At 43.1% G+C, this 19,949-nt stretch overlaps 1 pseudogene; it reads right to left on the bottom strand.

The window, feature by feature from the left end:
* Positions 1 to 1,075: 1,075 nt before the first annotated feature.
* LOC146688682 (uncharacterized) lies at positions 1,076 to 5,309 on the bottom strand (annotated as a pseudogene).
* Positions 5,310 to 19,949: the final 14,640 nt, after the last annotated feature.

Here is a 19,949-nt window from a genome sequence, read left to right on the forward strand (position 1 = left end):
TTGCATGGAGCCTTCACAATTGTTTCTCCCAATTTTAATTTGCACAACAAGAAATGAAATAAAGCTTTTTTTTCCAGATCATCTTGGTGAATAAGCATCAACTCTATGAATTCAGTTTTTATTACCAGGAAACATAAAGGCTGTGCCATGCTCTACAGTGGATTAAGACTAGGTGCTGTTTGTATCACATCAGGTAAGGACCCAGTCATGTGTTCGTCGCTGTGCCTCTCTACTTGTGATAGCAACAGCAGATGACTACAACGCCCGGGATTCCTTTTCTGCTCCTTCGTCCTTTTCCATAAATGGGGTTTAAGTGTTTTGTGTCACACAGCTTAATCTGTGGTTACGTTTCCTACTCTGAGGCTTTTCTCACTCCCTCTTGTTTTTCTGTTTGTTCAGACACAACCTGACAAGGCAAAAACCAGGTGAGCTACTTTGTGTATCTAATTTTATGTTTTTCATTGCATTTTAAGCTTATGCTTTGTGTTTTGGTTTCCAATGTGAATGTTTCTGTGATTATTGCTGAGACCTGCTGTCTTTTGCTTAAGCTTTCATTAGTTAGTTCATGACTCAACCCAGAATTTAGCCAGTTACAGTCTCAGGTCTTCCTGCCCTAGTTCTAAAATAGTTCTAATACTATGAAAATCTACTCAATAATGAAGTATGATTAATTTCTTTCTTGATTCAGGTTGGCTTATCTTAAAATAGAGCCTAATCCATATTAAATCCAAGCACAAAAACCTTAAAACAGACCTTTTTCCTAGAATACTCCTTGGCTTCTACTGAAATCACAACCAGGACAGGAGTGATATATGTCAACATTCATTCCTCTCATGAGAACAAAATCCTTTTTGTAAACAATATAGGGCTGCTGCACAATCTCTAAAGTCTAAATCAACCCTTTAAAAGGCCTAAACAGAGAAACAAATTACATTTTTGGCCCTAAACTTTGTAAATAACGGCATTACTGACTTAAAACTTTACATGCCTCAGGTCAAGTGTCACTAAGAAAAAAACAACTTTCATTTGTAAAGCATTATAAGTACAGCCGTTTCTCAGGACATTTCTAGGCAAATTAGGAACAAAGTTGTACAAACGTACTACAAAACTAAACAAACTGCAAATGACCTGATAAAATCCTGCTTGGTATTCACCTATTTTTCAAAGAACGACTTCCACTCAGCTATTGCTTTCTTGTATGCACAAGTAGCAATCATGGATGGCATCCGTGATTACCTCAGTTTGTATGGCAGAGAGGACCGTTGCAACACATTTCGGGTATGTTAGGTGCAAGGTGTAGTAATATGCCATCAACACCAACATTCCTTCCCAGAAATCCTCCAAGGAGAGAGTGGTCACTGGTATGTTTCCTACAGCAACAATGCTGGTTGTCCCAGCAAAAAGCAGCACTGGGGAGGAGAGAGGCCGCTTCTCCAGGTATATCATCTCAAGTTCAAGTTCAAGTTCAACTTTATTGTCACTTCAACCATATACAGTTTAAAAATACACAGTGAGGCGAAACAACGTTCCTCCAGGAACCAAGGTGCTACAAGACAAGTTAGTGCAAAAAAAATATATATATATAATATATCTAGTAATAATATTGTGCAAAAGAGCATTTACAGGTTGGTGTGTGCGATGGTTTGGTGGTGTAGGTCAGTGTGTTTGCGCTTTGTGTTGGTTAGTCAGTCCAGTCTCAATGTTTTGAGGTATTTGAGTTAAGCTGAGTGATAATGTTAGTGTATGTGTGTGTGTGCGTGTTTATCAGTCAGTCCCTTTTTGCTGAGGAGACGGATGGCTTGTGGAAAAAAGCTGTTGCACAGTCTGGATGTGCGTGCCCGAATGCTTCGGTACCTTTTTCCAGATGGCAGGAGTGTAAAGAGTGTGTGAGAGGGGTGTGTCCGATCAGCCACAATGCTGGTGGCTTTGCGAATGCAGCGTGTGGTGTAGATGTCCTCAATAGAGGGTAGAGAGACCCCGATGATCTTCTCTGCTGTTCCCACTATCCGCTGTAGGGTCTTGCGGTCTGATATGGCACAGCTCCCAAACCAGACAGTGATGCAGCCGCTCAGGATGCTCTCAATAGTTCCTCTATAGAAGGTGGTCAGGATCGGTGGTGGAAGCCGGGCCTTTCTCAGTCTTCTCAGAAAGAAGAGACGCTGTTGGGCTTTCTTGTGCAGGGAGCTGGTGTTGAGGGACCAGCCGAGGTCCTTCTCCAGGTGTACGCCCAGGAATTTGGTGCTGTCAACGATCTCCACAGAGGAGCCGTTGATGCTCAGCGGTGAGTGGTCGCCTCGTGTCCTCCTAAAGTCAACAACCATCTCTTTTGTCTTGTCAACATTCAGAGACAGGTTGTTGTCCTTACACCAGTCCGTTAGTCTCTGCACTTCCTCTCTGTACGCTGACTCGTCGTTCTTGCTAATGAGACCCACCACGGTCGTGTCATCAGCGAATTTAATGATGTGATTTGAACTGTGTGTTGCTACACAGTCATGAGTCAGCAGTGTGAACAGCAGAGGACTGAGCACACAGCCTTGTGGGGCCCCAGTGCTCAGTGTGGTGGTGCTGGAGGTGCAGTTCCCGATCCGTACTGACTGAGGCCTTCCGGTCAGAAAGTCCAGGATCCAGTTGCAGAGGGAGGTGTTCAGGCCTAACAGGCATCTTCACCCGGCTAGAAAAGCACAAAAAAAGGACAAATTCTTCACGATTTTAAATGAAAGGGTTGCTGTGCATCCAAACAGCTTAAGACACAAAAAGCAAAAGCAAGAATGTTTAGAATGATTTACTGTTGGAATAGAAGAAATAAATGAAATTTTGGAAATGTATTAATTCTGAGCATGAATTTTCTCTAGTTTACAGCCTTTTTATCGTGTATATTTGTGCTTTTTTTAAAAACTTTGTTACATATTCTAGTTTTTGAAGGCCTTTTTAAATATATAATTTTACCCATTTTACTTGTATCCCGACTGCAATGTGCTTTTGCTCTGTGCTGCCTCTCTGGAGTAGGTTTTAAATGACAATTTAGAAATCCTGAATAAGGAGTAATTTAATCCCTGCTGAATTGAACTTTGACCCTCTCTTATTAAGCATGAAAAGCAAAATAATAATATAATAATAATAATAATAATAATACAAGTAAATGGAGTACAAGTTACAGTGGCTGGTATTGCAGCTGTTCTCACCTTGAGGATATGAAGGAGAGCCTCACTGGCACTTCGGTGGTGTAGTTGGTGAAGGAAAAAGAGATGGAAGTGCATTGAAGAGAGTGACAGTAAACTCCACCGTGGACAGAGAAAAGTATCTTAATAAAGTAATCTGAACATATCTGATGGATTTAATGTATGAAAAGGCCACTTACCTCCAAGGGGAGAGGAGGTTTCAGGACCTTCTTCTAAATGCCAAAGAACTGCACCTTCGATCAAAACTCTGCCCATCGACCCTCCATGTGATCTACCGTATTTTCACGACCATAAGGCGCACTTAAAAGTCTTAGATTTTCTTCAAAAAGTACGGCGCGCCCTATAGCGCAGTGCGCCCTGTGTGTTGTAATGAGGACGTAGTAGAGAACACAATGAGAACGCTAAAGGGTGAAGTGTGTCCGAGTTGGAGGAAAGACTCGAGCGGTGGATCATCGAGCAAAGAACGAGCGGGAGAAGCGTTTCGACGGTCACCATTCGGCTAAAAGCAGTTTCACTTTCACTTTTTATGAAACGGTGCCATTTTTCCATCCGGACCAGGACTACGGTAGCGCAGCAACTTCCAGTGGATTATAATGAAAAGCTGGCCATCTTCCGCTCCTACTGCAGCAAACACATCGGCGACAAAAACATCCAGCCCAGCCACATCACAAACATGGACGAGGTCCCGCTCACTTTTGACATCCCGGTGAGTCACACTGTGGAGAAGAAGGGGACCAGCACGGTAGCGATACGCACAACGGGGTATGAAAAGTCTTCTTTTACTGTTGTGCTTGGCTGCCATGCTAATGGACAGAAACTGCCGCCTATGGTGATTTTAAAGCGAAAGACTTTGCCTAAAGAGAAGTTTCCAGCAGGAATCATCATTAAGGCAAATGAAAAGGGCTGGATGGATGAGGAAATGATGAAAGAGTGGCTGAGGGAGGTGTATGTAAGGAGACCAGGTGGTTTTTTCCACGCATCACCATCGCTCTTAATCTGTGACTCTATGCGTGCCCATCTCACAGCCGATGTGAAAAAAACTAGTGAAACAAATGAACTGTGAGCTTGCTGTCATTCCGGGAGGCCTGACAAAGGAACTCCAGCCGCTGGACATCGGTGTGAACCGCCCGTTCAAAGTAAGGCTGCGAGCGGCCTGGGAGCGATGGATGACCGGTGGAGACCACAGTTTCACTAAGAGTGGAAGGCAACGCCGGGCGAGTTACGCCACAATTTGTCAATGGATTGTAGATGCTTGGGCTAACATGTCTGCTGGCACTGTTGTTCGAGCTTTCGCAAAAGCCGGCATCGTTTCCGAGGAGCCGCACGGCACGGAAAGTGACTCTGACGGTGAAGAAAGTGAACCTGGAATGTTTGATGGAGATTTAGCGCAGCTGTTCAATTCAGACACAGAGGATGAGGACTTCGATGGGTTTGATTGATGATAAAAATGTGAGTACCAAACTTTGTTTTGCTCCTGCTTTATTTTTAAACACGCACACTTGTATGCTTGTGTGTTGTTGATGATGACGATTACCGGTAATAGAAATGTGAGTAAGGTACCGAACTCAGGTTTGCTCCCGCTTTATTTTTAAATACGCATACGGTACTTGTATGCGCCCTATGGTCCAGTGCGCCTTATGTGTGTGTTAAATACAGTAATGGCACACATAACTGAGACTGCGCCTTTTAGTACAGTGCGCCTTATGGTCGTGAAAATACGGTATGTATTTGCACTTGGAACCACCAACGATGCGATGCAGTTCATCCATCGCCTATGACAAGGTTGTGCTCAGTTAGTCAAGAACTAACTAAACCTATCCAGAGAAAAGCAAGGAATTTAACTGAAGGTAGTTGAACTTACATTTCCTATGTCTTTGAAGCACAGGTATGCTTCAAATATGTTTGTGGGCCTGTCTTCTTCCCTTGTAACATCTGCATCAATAAAAGCTCGTGTGGCCTCAAACTCCAGTCCAAAATTTGAGCAACGTCACTTTGGTTGGGTTTTGCATTGGGTTTCCTGTACATGTTGCTCAAGGTTTTGTAATGTCTTGCCTGCATCTTCAGGCTGTCATGGTCTGCTAGGGAAAGCAAAGAGCAATTGTAAGACAAGGTGTAACTAGACTTCAGAAAATCCAGATTTTTCTAATCAGTCATTTCTAACAAGGTTGTAGGATTATTTTTAAGTGACTGTTTTCAGTTTAATATTTATGAGAATTAATGTTTGGGTTAAATATGTTTAAGTAATGAACTGACCCTACATGTCCTGATGATTTCCCTTTATGTCCTTGTCCTATAATGATCATGGATTTATGTTAATTGTTACTTCGAACAGAATCAAATATTAAAAGGAAAGTTAAAGATGCCCATGAATAAAATCATTGTGAAAACAAGGTACAGTTTGTTTACTGTGTATACCGTTCACAACAGTGTGGACAGTGATTATGAGCTGATGGATAAAAATCTTTTAGGTAATTTGATCTATGACAGAAACACTGTGATAAAGCATGATAGATGTGACCAGCATGAGGATTTACATGTGTAAATAATCAGTACTGAATAACACCCACTACAACACAAGGTATTAAAATACACTGAACAAAAATATAAACGCAACACTTTTGTTTTTGCTCCCATTCCCCATGGGATGGACGTAGAGACCTAAAATTAATAATAATAATAATAATGGATACTTTATTGATCCCCATGGGGAAATTACTTGTTTTTCTCTGCATTTGACCCATTCACTCAGTGAAGCAGTGGGAAGCCCACTAAGCAGGCGCCCGGGGAGCAGTGTGTAGGGACGGTACCTTGCTCAGGGGTACCTCAGGGTAGCCGTTAAGTGGATTCGAACCGCCGACCTTCCGATCATGGGGCGACCACTTTACCTACTGAGCTATCCCTGCCCTGCCCCCAAATTCATTCCAGATACACAATATAACCATCCCTCCCAAACAGTGGTCACAAATCAGTCCAAATGTGTGGTAGTGGGCACATCTGCTATATTGAGATAATCCATCCCACCTCACAGGTGTGCCACATCAGGATGCTGATCTGACATCATGAGTAGTGCACAGGTGTACCTCAGACTGCCCAGAACAAAAGGCCACCCTGGAATGTGCAGTTTTGTCTCACAGCAAAATGCCACAGATGCCACAAGCAATGAGGGAGCGTGCAATTGGCATGCTGACAGCAGGAATGTCAACCAGATCTGTCGCCCGTGCATTGAATGTTCATTTCTCAACCATAAGCCGTCTCCACGGGCGTTTCAGAGAATATGGCAGCACATCCAACCGGCCTCACAACCGCAGACCTCGTGTAACCACACCAGCCCAGGACCTCCACATCCAGCAGGTTCACCTCCAAGATCGTCTGAGACCAGCCACCCAGACAGCTGCTGGAACAATTGGTTTGCACAACCAAACAATTTCTGCACAAACTGTCAGAAACCGTCTCAGGGACGCTCAACTGCATGCCCGTCGTCCTCATCGGGGTCTTGACCTGACTCCAGCTCGTCGCCGTAACAGACTTGTGTGGGCAAATGCTCACATTCGATGGCGTCTGGCACGTTGGAGAGGTGTGCGCTTCACGGATGAATCATGGTTCACATTGTTCAGGGCGGATGGCAGCTGAGAATGTCCCAGTTCTTGCATGGCCAGCATACTCACCGGACATGTCACCCATTGAGCATGTTCGGGATGTGCTTGACCGGCGTATACGACAGCGTGTACCAGTTCCCACGAATATCCAACAACCTCGCACAGCCATTGAAGTGGAGTGGACCAACATTCCACAGGCCACAATTGACAATCTGATAGACTCCATGCGACGATGTGTTGCACTGCACGAGGCAAATGGTGGTCACACCAGATACTGACCGGTTCTGGGTCCCCAGACCCCCAATAGCGCAAAAAACTGCACATTCCAGGGTGGCCTTTTGTTCTGGGCAGTCTGAGGTACACCTGTGCACTACTCATGATGTCAGATCAGCATCCTGATGTGGCACACCTGTGAGGTGGGATGGATTATCTCAATATAGCAGATGTGCCCACTACCACACATTTGGACTGATTTGTGACCACTGTTTGGGAGGGATGGTTATATTGTGTATCTGGAATGAATTTTAGGTCTCTACGTCCATCCCATGGGGAATGGGAGCAAAAACAAAAGTGTTGCGTTTATATTTTTGTTCAGTGTATATACTACTGTCTGGTGATTGTGTGCAACACTGTGTGTGTGCTATGGCTAACTGGCAAGATGGTATGAGGGATATATCATATGTTATCTCGCTCAATTTTAGATATTGTAGTGGGTAAAGAATGACTTACATATGGCATGTGTGTGTCAGCATCACGTAACATGGGGTAATAGTTGACAATCTTCTGTGACATTGCTCTCATTTCAAGTTTGGAGGGGTGTCTTACTTCTTTCCTCATGGGACTAGCATGGAGGATTGCAACCATGCTGGTGACTGTGCTCCTTATAAGTCTGCAACAGAGCTCCTTCGACATCTTACAGTCCTTTTCCTTTCCACTGTGAAGCAATGCAAAGTACTGACTGCGCACCATGTCCAGTTCTGAATCTGTATACACCACATACTCCGGTGGGTCTGGCATTTTCATTGTTTTGTCTGCAGTGTAGGAAATGGGACTGGAAGTTTGAGGCTGACATTCAGACACATCAAAGCCTAAGGGGTTACTCCCACTTCGATGGCAAGTGTTGGCATCTTGTTCAGCAGTCTTAAGCAATAACAGTTGCGGGATATAAAAAAAATACACAATTAGGCAAATTAATGCTAGACCGTAATATATTCTAGCATTAATTATAATATTAATAATATTAATGATAACATTAATTATAATATTCTTAGTTACAACACAGACAGTATGGTCAAACGCATCCAAGCCGTGACAGCGGTTCTCTAGCTCGATTCCAAAGCCTCCGCTCACAGTAGCAATATGCCACAGCTGAAGTCATTTAGCTAATGATCATGTTAGCTAGCTTGCTAACTAGCGGCCCTCACAAAACACGACTTTATCTTAATAGCACAGTTATACTATAGTGTCGTTCATAAATGTAATTATTGAACTTAATGTTACCAACCTTAAACTATTGTTTTTTTGTTTTTTAAATAAATGATTTTTATCTTGTAACGGTCCAGTTGGTTAACAAAGCAGGGAAAATGATTTGGTCCCAAGAAAGTAAGGTCATGACAGGAACTGAGAATGTGCAGAAAATTATTTATATATTTTTTTCAAAGTACACAAAATTCAAAAATGAAGTCTAAAATGCTTATTGCCTAAAAATAAAAATAATTGACATAATTTAAAACTGAAAAATTGGATAATTAAGGAAAAATATATTTTTAAAATTGCCTACATTTCCCATGGTCCCACGCTCTCATCTGTGGCCTTCGGTGGAGAGCGGTAAAGTATGCCGCATGGCTACAGCACATAAACAGTTCACCATGGCGCTCTGGAGATGTATGATCTGTTTGATCTTTGTTTCTTTAACTCTGAATGTGCTCCTAAGCCACATGAATGCAGCTCGTGGTCGAAGGCAGGATTTGGTGGTTTATTGTGGAAAAGATGGCTGTGAACAGGAGTTTTTAACTCGTTCTTTCGCCACATTAAACGGACGCACCCTCTGTATTTGACGAATGGAAACCCACCAAGAGGATGGAGGATCCCCCCAACGTCCCACTCTGTAGGATCGGAAAAATTGTCTGGTTCTGTGTTTGCCAACCGTGGTACTACAACAACAACCAGCACTGTGGAAATATCAACTCGTGGATCTTTGCCTGAAGCGCAGGAGCCTCAGGTTGACAGCCCGGTCACAGTAAGTAAGATAAGATAAGATAAGATAGAACTTTATTAATCCCTCGGGTGGGTTCCTCTGGGAAATTCGACTTCCAAAAAGCACAGCAACGACCGAAGTTACAGTTACAGAATTGTTATATATATATATATACAGACACACACACACACACACACATATATATAAATACAGAGACAAATATAAATAAAATATACAAAGGGGATAAATAGAATAAATAGGAATAAAAAATAAAAATACAAGTGAATTGCACATTTCAAGTATTGAGTCTATTGCACTGTTGACTATTTACAAAAAGTATTGCACAAGGTATTGTACAGTGAGGTGAAGAGGCACTACAGCTTAGTTGTTCCCCCCTCCTTTGTCCTCCTGTTTCCCCTCCCTCTCCCCTCCAGAGAGGAGTTAAACAGTTTGATGGCGTGTGGGACAAAGGAGTAAGTGTTAACCTAAATAAAATGTAGTGTGACTTCTGATGACACAGCCATGGTCCTATATTACTTTTACTCATTTTCTCCATTTTCAAGTGTTTTTCACTATGGTTGGATTGTAAATCACCAGGATGAGTGTAAAGGTCACGTTGCAGCCGGAGCAGGCACGCACTCTGCGGCTGGCATGTCTCCTGGTGTAGTTTGCATCAAAGACACTTTGCTTGTTTAAATCGTTCATGTGGCAGCAATTTGGGCATCTCGTAGGAGTTACAAATGCTCAGTACAGTTACAGATAAGACAGTATTTGAAAGCCCTGTAAAAAAAGTAAACAAAAAAATACAAAATCTATTGGCCAGAAATACTGCCAAAACGTATGCGCATGATTCTTTGGAAAATTAAATAAAATAATAAATGCATACAATAAAAATATGACATATATATTTATATAAACATCAATTCTACGTGAAAATCTAAATTACATTATTTTAAAATACATAAATAACGGGCACGGTGGTCAGCACTGTTGCTGCACAGCAAGAAGGTCCTGAGTTCAATTCCACCATCAGGCCGGGGTCTTTCTGTGTGGAGTTTGCATGTTCTCCCCGTGTTTGTGTGGATTCTCTCCGGGTACTCCGGCTTCCTCCCACCGTCCAAAGACATGAAGCTTGTGGGGATAGGTTAATTGGATAATCCAAAGTTCCTACTAGGTGTGAATGTGAGTGTGAATGGTTGTCTGTCCCTGTGTGTTGGCCCTGCGACAGACTGGCGACCTGTCCAGGGTGTACACCGCCTCTCGCCCTATGACAGCTGGGATAGGCTCCAGTGCCCCCCGCGACCCTGAAAAGGATGAGCGGAAGCGAATGGATGGATGGATAAATAATTTAATAAATACAACAAACATGTAAACAAACTAATATCTAAGTGCGAACAAAAATTCCTTAATTACAAGATAAAATCTCGTTCTCATGAACACAATCTCTTGTCTTGTCTCATCAGAAAATGGGCAACCCCTTTTTTATTGTCTTTAACTACTTTTCCATTTCTTCCATTTCACAGCTTTAACAGTAATCACTTCATTCACTTTGTTTTTGTTTCTTTGTTTTTATGGTCTAATCATCAGGTGTAACTGATTATACCTGTTGTGTAAGAATTTTAGAATTGGCCAAGTGTTTGGAGTAACTTTGTTTGTCAAATATTTTCACAGAGAACGGTCAAACATATCATATCAGGAGTGCAACAATATCAGGCAGTTCTTCTGGATACGCTCAAGGAAAAATTGAGGGCAGTGTTTGAAGATCATGCTGAGAGAACCACTCAGCTTCAAGATGAGGCGTTGGCTACATTTGATAAGTTCATGGATCCTTTCTCCAGCATTGCTATGGACAGAGTAGAGCCATAGGGGAACTGTTCAGCCCAGTCAACTCACAGGAAGTAGTAGTATCCCAGAAGATTTGTTGGGTAAAGCAAGGTCTTTGAAGGGTCATGTCCATAAGCAACAAAAGTTTTTACTACGTACCATTAATTGAAAGTGTAAAGCAGTTATTGACTGATGAGAGAATCTGTTGAACACTGCACCACAAAGAAGCAGAGAGGGATTCTTCCATGATTTAACAAACGGATCCCTCTTTACATCTCACCCCATATTTACAGGCCAAATGCATTGCAATTAATACTGTACACAATTATAATATGTAACCCGTTAGGGTCCCATGCTTCTGCAAACACATTGGTTATGTTTTATTGTACTTTAGAAAATATTGATTCCAAATTTAGGTCAAAGTTAGCTGCAATATGACTTTCTTGCTATCGCTAAAGGAAATGACATTGCTCAGTGGGGTGTTGATGTTGTACCGAAAAGAATTCTTCAAGATCTATCACTGCTTTACAGGTGTAAGGATTGAAATGTCAAATGGTGAAATTGAATAGTTTGGTGTTTTTTATAGCCAGTTGCAGAAACATGCTATCCCAGCATGAGATTGCTGGCTTTAAAGAAGGGGTTGGTTTTGCTTATAGCAAATACAGACACTGTGAATACAGCGACAACAAATTGAAACAGTCTTGTGGACAGATGCTGATTCTTTTGAAAAAGCAAGAACAAAGAGCAAGAACAAATAAGTTCCCATTATTTCTTTATAAACTGTACTGCGACTGAAAAGTAAGATTGAAGAACACCTGTATCAGTTCATGCTACAGAATTAGCACACGAGCTCATTGATTATACTTCACACTGTTCTGTTAGTTTCAGGGAAATTGTGTTTGTGCCAATAACATAGAGTCTTTCTGATATCATTTCCCATAGAAATCAGCCTTAAGATTAGAGCTGCACCAACGTATTTTCTTAGTGTAGTGTTCTGATGTCGGTTAACAAACCCTCATCAAATGTTCCCTAAACCAATGTTAGGGTTGTGCCACAATAATGCTGGCATGCTGGGACAAACGGCTGTCTCTGAAATGAGATTTGTATCATGGATTTTGGTAAAATGTTTTCTCTTTTATATAAAAATTTGAAGTCAGACATGATTTTTGTATAAATCATTCAACAGATGCCTTGTGTGAATTTTTATTAAATCAAGCAAATGAAGTTTGTCACTGCATCTTGAAACAAGTTATATTTTGAGAGAGATCCGGTGAGAGACCTAATGCAGGCTATTTTAAGAGTTATTCTTTCCATTTCAGGATTTCTGTACTAATATAGACACAATTATATGGTTATTCTTGATTTAACTTTATAATCTAAAATCAAGGCTTAGAAACAAACATATCATTTTCAAAAGAAGGCAAATTACCTGGCCTGTCTAAAAATAAGATTTTAAATCATGGTAAGCACCAGATAACGTGCAGTGCAGTCACACCAATATGCTTTATTGACTTTATTGTCCTTGTTTTGTGTTTCAGTGGCTACTGTTTACTTAAGCATTAATGGACCTTTTCAGTGCCAAACACAATACATAGAGAAGTTACTTTTCAGTCTATGTTTATGTATTCAGATTACATATTACAGCACACACAGGCCCAGATCTTCTGGAGGCTTGTGCATGGCAAAGTTGCCACTCTTAAAGTGATTATGTTTCATTACAGTGGAAATGGGAGGACAGGGTTTCCTGGTGCCTCCGGATCAATAACCCAGCTCTCGTTCTGTGAACACACGAACACCTGCTTTACTCTCATGTCCAGGTTTGTCAGGATGTTCATGAAAACGGTCCCTATCCTCTGAGGGGTGTGGATGACGATTATTGCTTATAGATTACCAGTATTTATCTTCTGTGTATCATCTCTTTTCATTTGCATTTCTCACAAATTGATCTAATTTGCGACTCCAGTGAAATCCATTGTGTTGTTTTTATGAGCTGCAAAACAGGTGTTTTGTATGCAGATTTACAGTTCTGTGAAAAAGGGTTTGTCCTTTCCTCATTTCTTTCTCTTTTTCGGCAAAAATAAACAGTTTTAAATGATTTATTTATTAAGAAAAAAAAAAGAGATCCAAACCTATCAAAAAAGTAATTACCACCTGAACCTAATCACCCTGGGCAGCAAGAACTGCAGTCGAATGTTTGTGATAACGGTAATGAGTCTTTTACATGGGTGTGGAGGAACTGTTTGAATTCAGCCAGGCTGGGGGACTTTCACTTCAGTTCAGTTTGATTTATAAAATGCCAAATGACAACAACAGCTGCCTTCATTACGTATCCTCCACGCTCCATTCAGAAGCATAACCCCTCTGGGACGGCCTTTTGTCTGCCTTCCTCTCTCCTGGTAGCATTTCATGCAGGACACCTGTCAGCAGCTTGTTTTGAGGTTGTGTGAAACCATCTCAGTTGGATTTAAGGCTAAACGTTGAATAGGCCATTCCATAATGTTCATTCATTGATTTAGTTTAACAATTCAGGGGTGAACACCCTGATACGTTTCAGATCAGTGTCCTATTGCATAACCTTCATGCTCTAAAGCTCATAACCATTGTCATTCGGGATTTTCTGTTAGTGAGCAGAATTCGCAGAGTTGTGGTCCAGGTCCTGAAGCAGTAAGTTCACTTCACCACCACCCTGCTTGACTATTGGTGACGTTCATTTTATGAAATGCTATTATGATTTTATACCACATGTAACTGGATACATTGTTCTGAAGAACCACAGTGACTCTGTTGGTTGTTTTACTCAGTCTGTACGGACTGTAAGCTGCATGTGATGTCACAGGGTGGAATTGACATGTTTTAACTTGGTGGGTTTTTTCTAATCTTTCTGCATGGGTTGCTGTGTTTTATCATTTCTAATCTTTTAATAACGTAGAGTATTTTATTCCTACATTTTTATCGCATGTTTTATTGTGCATATTGTTCCGGGCACACGCCCTACCCCTACTGATCACTAATTCGGCACACCTGAGCGGACTACAACCAATGAGGGTTCCCCTTTTGGCCGCCGAAGGCCAATAAGAAGGCGCGGCGGAATGGACGAGAGGGAGAGCCGTGGAGCGGTAACTGGCAGTAGGATGGCTGGCGTGGTGAGGGGCACTGAGACCCAACTAAAGGAAGCCTGGTGGTGGCCAACAAAGTGGGGGTGGAAGGACGTCCCATCTCGGGAGATAACGAGACACCACCCACGCGTGTTGTTTGGGATAAGTTCCCACCCGGTTAATTAATGGAGACGCTCCGCGTAAATAAAGAAAACTGACCGCTGCTGTCCCTTTTCTTCAGTGGACGCTGGTGCGAAGTGATGGAGAGGACATCTGAGGGCACTGCCGCCTTTTTAGTTGACTTTTCTTAATTAGACTTTTATTGATTTTAATTGATCGGCCGAGACTAGGACTTGTAGTTGTGCTGTTTTATATATTTAAATCCTTGTGTCCCTGGCCAGGGTATTTTAATTGTTGGTTTTAAGTTAAATAACTTATACTTTAGAAACCTAGTTTTTATCTTTCCTACTGCCTTCGCTCCACTTTTCCCATTCTTACTGTTTCAGAAGTTTCCCTTCTCAGAGAACACCTCGTGATACTAACATCAACTAAAAACAAACAGTATAAGACAGAACGCAAACTTTGACTGAAATTAGTTTTTTACCCATGTGATCTCTACAACCCTCTTCTGTAAAAGCCAAAAAGGTTTGAATGTATAAGCTCAAAGTGCTTAAGTAAGGCAGCTGGAATGGAAAAGCAAAGTACTGTGACCTGGGCACAAGAGCAAGCTACTAGTAAGTTCACGGTTGTTTGGCTGCATTTAAATCACAGGCATCTGAATTATTCACAATTCCGAGGAGGGAGGAGAAGGATACTGGGTGTGGGAGGCTTCCATGCTGTAATTACTGCCTTTTTTAAAACCTAGAATATATTAGAATTTATCTCTGACACCGTTTCTGGCAATAATCCAGAACAGCAAAAATGGATTCTGTGAATTACAGCTCCCACACCTCTAATTCTATATTAAACACCCTAACCCTCAGTGCTCTCTGTCTCCCAGACATGATGACTAATTGATGTTGCTGAGCTAAGAGATTCAAAATGGTAATTTAGTCCAATTGTTCAAATTTGTATGTCCTGATTAAAGTTGAAACTTCTATGAATATCATGTGTAAAAATGGTTACTGAAGAGATGTTATAAAATTGCCAGTCAGACGTCTAAGAATCCACCTTTAAAGGTTGTGTCTCCTATATGACATTAAAATTGTTTTAATGAGTAGAAAGATGCACATGAGTTTTATAGTTTTAAAGATACGTTTGAAACACATTTCCACTCTACAGTGGATGTTAGAAAAGTACAACACTGACGTGATCTGCTGTTGTCAAAGTCGGGTCCACTCTCTGGGGAACACTGTTTTGGACAGTACTGATTCATACATTGCAGAATGGGCCTCTCACTGCAACTTTCTTATTCCTCTAAAGGCATAATAAGAAAGTTGCAATCTTCCTCACTATTTGGAGATCAACTAGATACAGCAATTTATGGTTGGGGATGAGGTCCCAATGCAAGGCTTTGGAAACTGAGTCGTATAGGGCTGCGCTTTAGAAACTGCAAAATAGTAGGCTTCTACTTGACCCCAAAAACAGACCAGAAGTTGGCGTTCCAGCAAAAGTGCAGGAATTTAAAGGCACTTTTGCAAACCAGGCACCTGTGCCAGAACATTTAAGATGGAGATGGTGTGGTTCAGTTGAGTATTTAACAGAAAAGTCATAACTAGGAATTTATTTCAACTTGTATAGTTCCATTTTGACAGTATTAGAAAATATAAGAATTAAAGCTGACAGTCTGTTTCAATCACTTTTTTCCATAAGTGTCAACATTTGCACTTCATATTCATGTGTGACAGGAGTCCTAATGCATAATTGCTGTGTCCTAAAACCTAGGCCGCATCCTTCGGAGCACCCGGCCTTCACGGGCTACGTGGGCCGGGTCCTTCGAAGAACGAGAAGGCTGGAAGTGCGAGGCTGTGAAATGGGACGGTCTCGCCTTCAGATCTGCAGCACCGCTGTCACCGCCGTGGAGTTTAATAAACTCGGCCGTCTGCTCCTTGCTATCTAAAATATAACAGGACATTGGAGTAAATTTTCGACCGTCTCACACTTCTGTTTAACCAGTTGTCTGCTTGACGTTTATTCAGAAAGCTATAAACTATTGTGAAAACTAGAACTTTAATCTCAGGCAAACTGATTTACTCATAAATAAAACACTGAAAAAAGCCAAACAATAACTTTAAGTTATGTAAATGACTTGTATATCATATTTAACCTGAGTAGTGAAAGACCACGGGGGTTTGAAAACGATGTGCCGGGAGTTTGTTGTTATCGCCCCAGTCAGCTATCGAGCTGGTGGGTCACAGACGTCTCCGAAAACGTCGGAGCACTTTTGCAAATATGTGATGTCTTGATAAACCGAGCAGATATTTGAAGTTTACACAGCTACATTCTCGCCTGAAAAAAAAAAAGTGAAAAGTTTATTTTGTGACCCAGAAAGTTTAATAAGAGAAATATTAAAACTAAGTAGCTGTCGCCATTGTTAGAATCTGGAATTGGCTGGGCCACGCTATGAATTCTGGGATATGGTGGGCCACGAAGGACACACCGAACCCATCCTTCAAATCTGTGAAATGAAGGACGCATTTGTCAGCTGCATTTGGAGCAGCCTTCGAATTGGGACAGCCTTTGTCACGTCGCTGTGACGTAATCGGCCTACAAATGCGGCCTCTGAAGGACGCGGCCTGGGTTTTGGGACACCGCTTATATCGCCAAAAGTATTCACCTTTCCGAATCACTGAATTCAGGTGTTCCAATCACTTCCATGGCCACAGGTGTATAACATAAACCACCAAATCATGCAGACTGCTTCTACAAACATTTGTCAAAGAATGAGTTACTCTCAGGAGCTCAGTCACTCTCAGCATGGCACCCTGACAGGATGTCAAGACCAGTTGTGAAATTTTCTCACTACTAAATATTGTATTACTAAATAAAATCATAGTCAGCAGATGTTTGCCACCTTTCTGCAGAGGCATTGACTACAGATCTCCCAACTTCATGTGACCCTCAGATTATCTCACAAACAGCTTCAAGGAATGGCTTTCAGTGGCCGAGTCCTGCATCCAACCCAACACAACCCAAAGTGGTTTAAAGGGCACTGCTACTGGACTTCAGAGCAATGGAGACATGTCCTCTGGAGTAGTAAATTACCTTTTTCCACCTGGCAATCCAATGGAGGTGTCTGGGTTTGGCAGTTGCCAGGAGAATGATACTTGTGTGACTGTATAGTGCCAAGTGGAAAGTTTGGTGTCAGGTTGTTTTGTTTTTCGACTCAGCCTCTTAGTTCCAGTAAAAGGAACTCTTAATGCTTCAGCATACCAAGACATTTTGGACACTTTCCTGCTCCCAACTTTGTGGGAAGACTTTAGAGATGGTCCCTTCCTATTCCAACATGATTGCACACAAGTGCACAAAACGTCCATAAGTCCAGAAGGACATGGATGAGCGAGTCTGGGAGAAGGATGCAACCCATAACGGCAATGCTCAGTGGCTAGAGGATCTGAGGGCAGACCACAGCGACCTCCCTGAACAGGGTCCAGTAACCATCACAGTGGCAGATATCCAAGAAAGGGTCTCCAGTATGAAGAGTTGGACAGCACCAGGGCCCGGCATGGTTCACGCCTACTGGCTGAAGAAGCTGACTGCACTCCACGAGCGTCTGGCAGCACAAATGAACCAGCTGCTAGTTAACGAGAGACACCCGGAATGGCTAACTGAAGGCCGGACGGTCCTGATCCCCAAGGACCCCAAGAAGGGACCGGTCCCCTCCAACTACCGACCAATAACCTGCCTCAGTACTACATGGAAGCTCCTGTCAGGCATCATATCGGCTAAGATGAACAGGCACATGGGTCAATACATGAGCGGGACACAGAAAGGAATTGGCAAGAATACCAGAGGCGCAAAACACCAGCTACTGGTAGACAGAACAATCAGCCGAGACTGCAAGACCAGACTGACCAACCTGTGCACTGCCTGGATTGATTACAAGAAGGCCTATGACTCAATGCCCCACAGCTGGATACTGGAATGCCTAGAATTGTACAAGATCAATGGGACCCTAAGAGCCTTCATCGGGAACTCAATGGGGATGTGGCGTACAACACTAGAGGCCAACTCCAAGCCCATAGCACAAGTCACCATCAAGTGCGGATCTACCAAGGAGATGCTCTGTCCCCACTGCTGTTCTGCATAGGCCTGAACCCCCTCAGTGAGATCATTAACAAGACTGGCTACGGATACCAACTACGGAACGGAGTAGTTGTCAGCCACCTCCTGTACATGGATGACATCAAGCTGTATGCCAAGAGTGAACGAGACATCGATTCACTGATCCACACTACCAGGCTATACAGCAATGACATTGGAATGTCGTTCGGACTGGAGAAGTGTAGTCGGATGGTATCAAAGAGAGGGAAGGTAGTCAGAACTGAGGGGATTGAACTACCAGAAGGCAACATTGCAGACATAGAGGACAGTTACAAGTACCTGGGGATCCCGCAGGCGAATGGGAACCATGAAGAGGCCGCTAGAAAGGCTGCAACCACCAAGTACCTGCAGAGGGTCAGGCAAGTCCTGAGGAGTCAGCTGAATGGTAAGAACAAGATCCGGGCCATCAACACGTACGCCCTGCCCGTGATCAGGTACCCTGCTGGGGTAATAGGCTGGCCAAAGGAGGAGATAGAAGCCACTGACATAAAGACAAGAAAGCTCCTTACCATGCATGGAGGGTTTCACCCCAAGTCCAGCACCCTGAGGCTGTACGCTAAGCGGAAGGAAGGGGGCCGGGGACTGGTGAGTGTCAGCACCACAGTCCAGGATGAGACAAGGAACATCCAAGAATACATTGGGAAGATGGCCCCAAATGACCGAGTGCTCAGTGAATACCTCAGGCAGCAGAAACCCAAGAAAGAGGAGGGAGACGAGGAACCATCATGGAAGGACAGGCCCCTGCACGGTATGTACCACCGGCAGATAGAGGAGGTGGCTGATATCCAGAAATCCTACCAGTGGCTGGACAAAGCTGGACTGAAAGACAGCACAGAGGCACTACTCATGGCAGCACAAGAACAAGCTCTGAGTACAAGATCCATAGAGGCTGGGGTCTATCACACCAGGCAAGACCCCAGGTGCAGGCTGTGTAAAGATGCCCCAGAGACAATCCAGCACATAACAGCAGGGTGCAAGATGCTAGCAGGCAAGGCATACATGGAACGCCATAACCAAGTGGCCGGCATAGTGTACAGGAACATCTGTGCCGAGTATAACCTGGAAGTCCCGAGGTCAAAATGGGAGATGCCCCCAAGGGTGGTGGAGAATGACCGAGCTAAGATCCTGTGGGACTTCCAGATACAGACGGACAAAATGGTGGTGGCTAACCAACCGGACATAGTGGTGGTAGACAAACAGAAGAAGACGGCCATAGTGATCGATGTAGCGGTTCCGAATGACAGCAATATCAGGAAGAAGGAACACGAGAAGCTGGAGAAATACCAAGGGCTCAGAGAAGAGCTCGAGAGGATGTGGAGGGTGAAGGTAACGGTGGTCCCCGTGGTAATCGGAGCACTAGGTGCGGTGACTCCCAAGCTAGGCGAGTGGCTCCAGCAGATCCCGGGAACAACATCGGAGATCTCTGTCCAGAAGAGCGCAGTCCTGGGAACAGCTAAGATACTGCGCAGGACCCTCAAGCTCTCAGGCCTCTGGTAGAGGACCCGAGCTTGAAGGATAAACCGCCCGCAGGGGCGTGCTGGGTGTTTTTATATATATATATACACATATAGTATATACACTGGGTGAATGTGCAGTAGTAGCAGCAAGCAGGTGAATTCTGTACATTAATATGAATAGACATCTGACTATTTTACAGGATAGACAATATAAACATATTTAAAATTAAAGGAATTGAAATGTACATTGTGCCTTGGTTTAGTGTCTGGAAGAGTCCTGTCTCAGTCAATTATAGATGATGTGAGAGGGCGGGTGTGTGTGTTTAGGGCACGGATGG

The sequence above is a fragment of the Copadichromis virginalis genome, linkage group LG17, assembly GCF_057382275.1.
Source record: "Copadichromis virginalis isolate Kocher_CV1m ecotype Utaka linkage group LG17, C_Virginalis_male_GT1.1, whole genome shotgun sequence".
NCBI lineage: Eukaryota > Metazoa > Chordata > Actinopteri > Cichliformes > Cichlidae > Copadichromis > Copadichromis virginalis.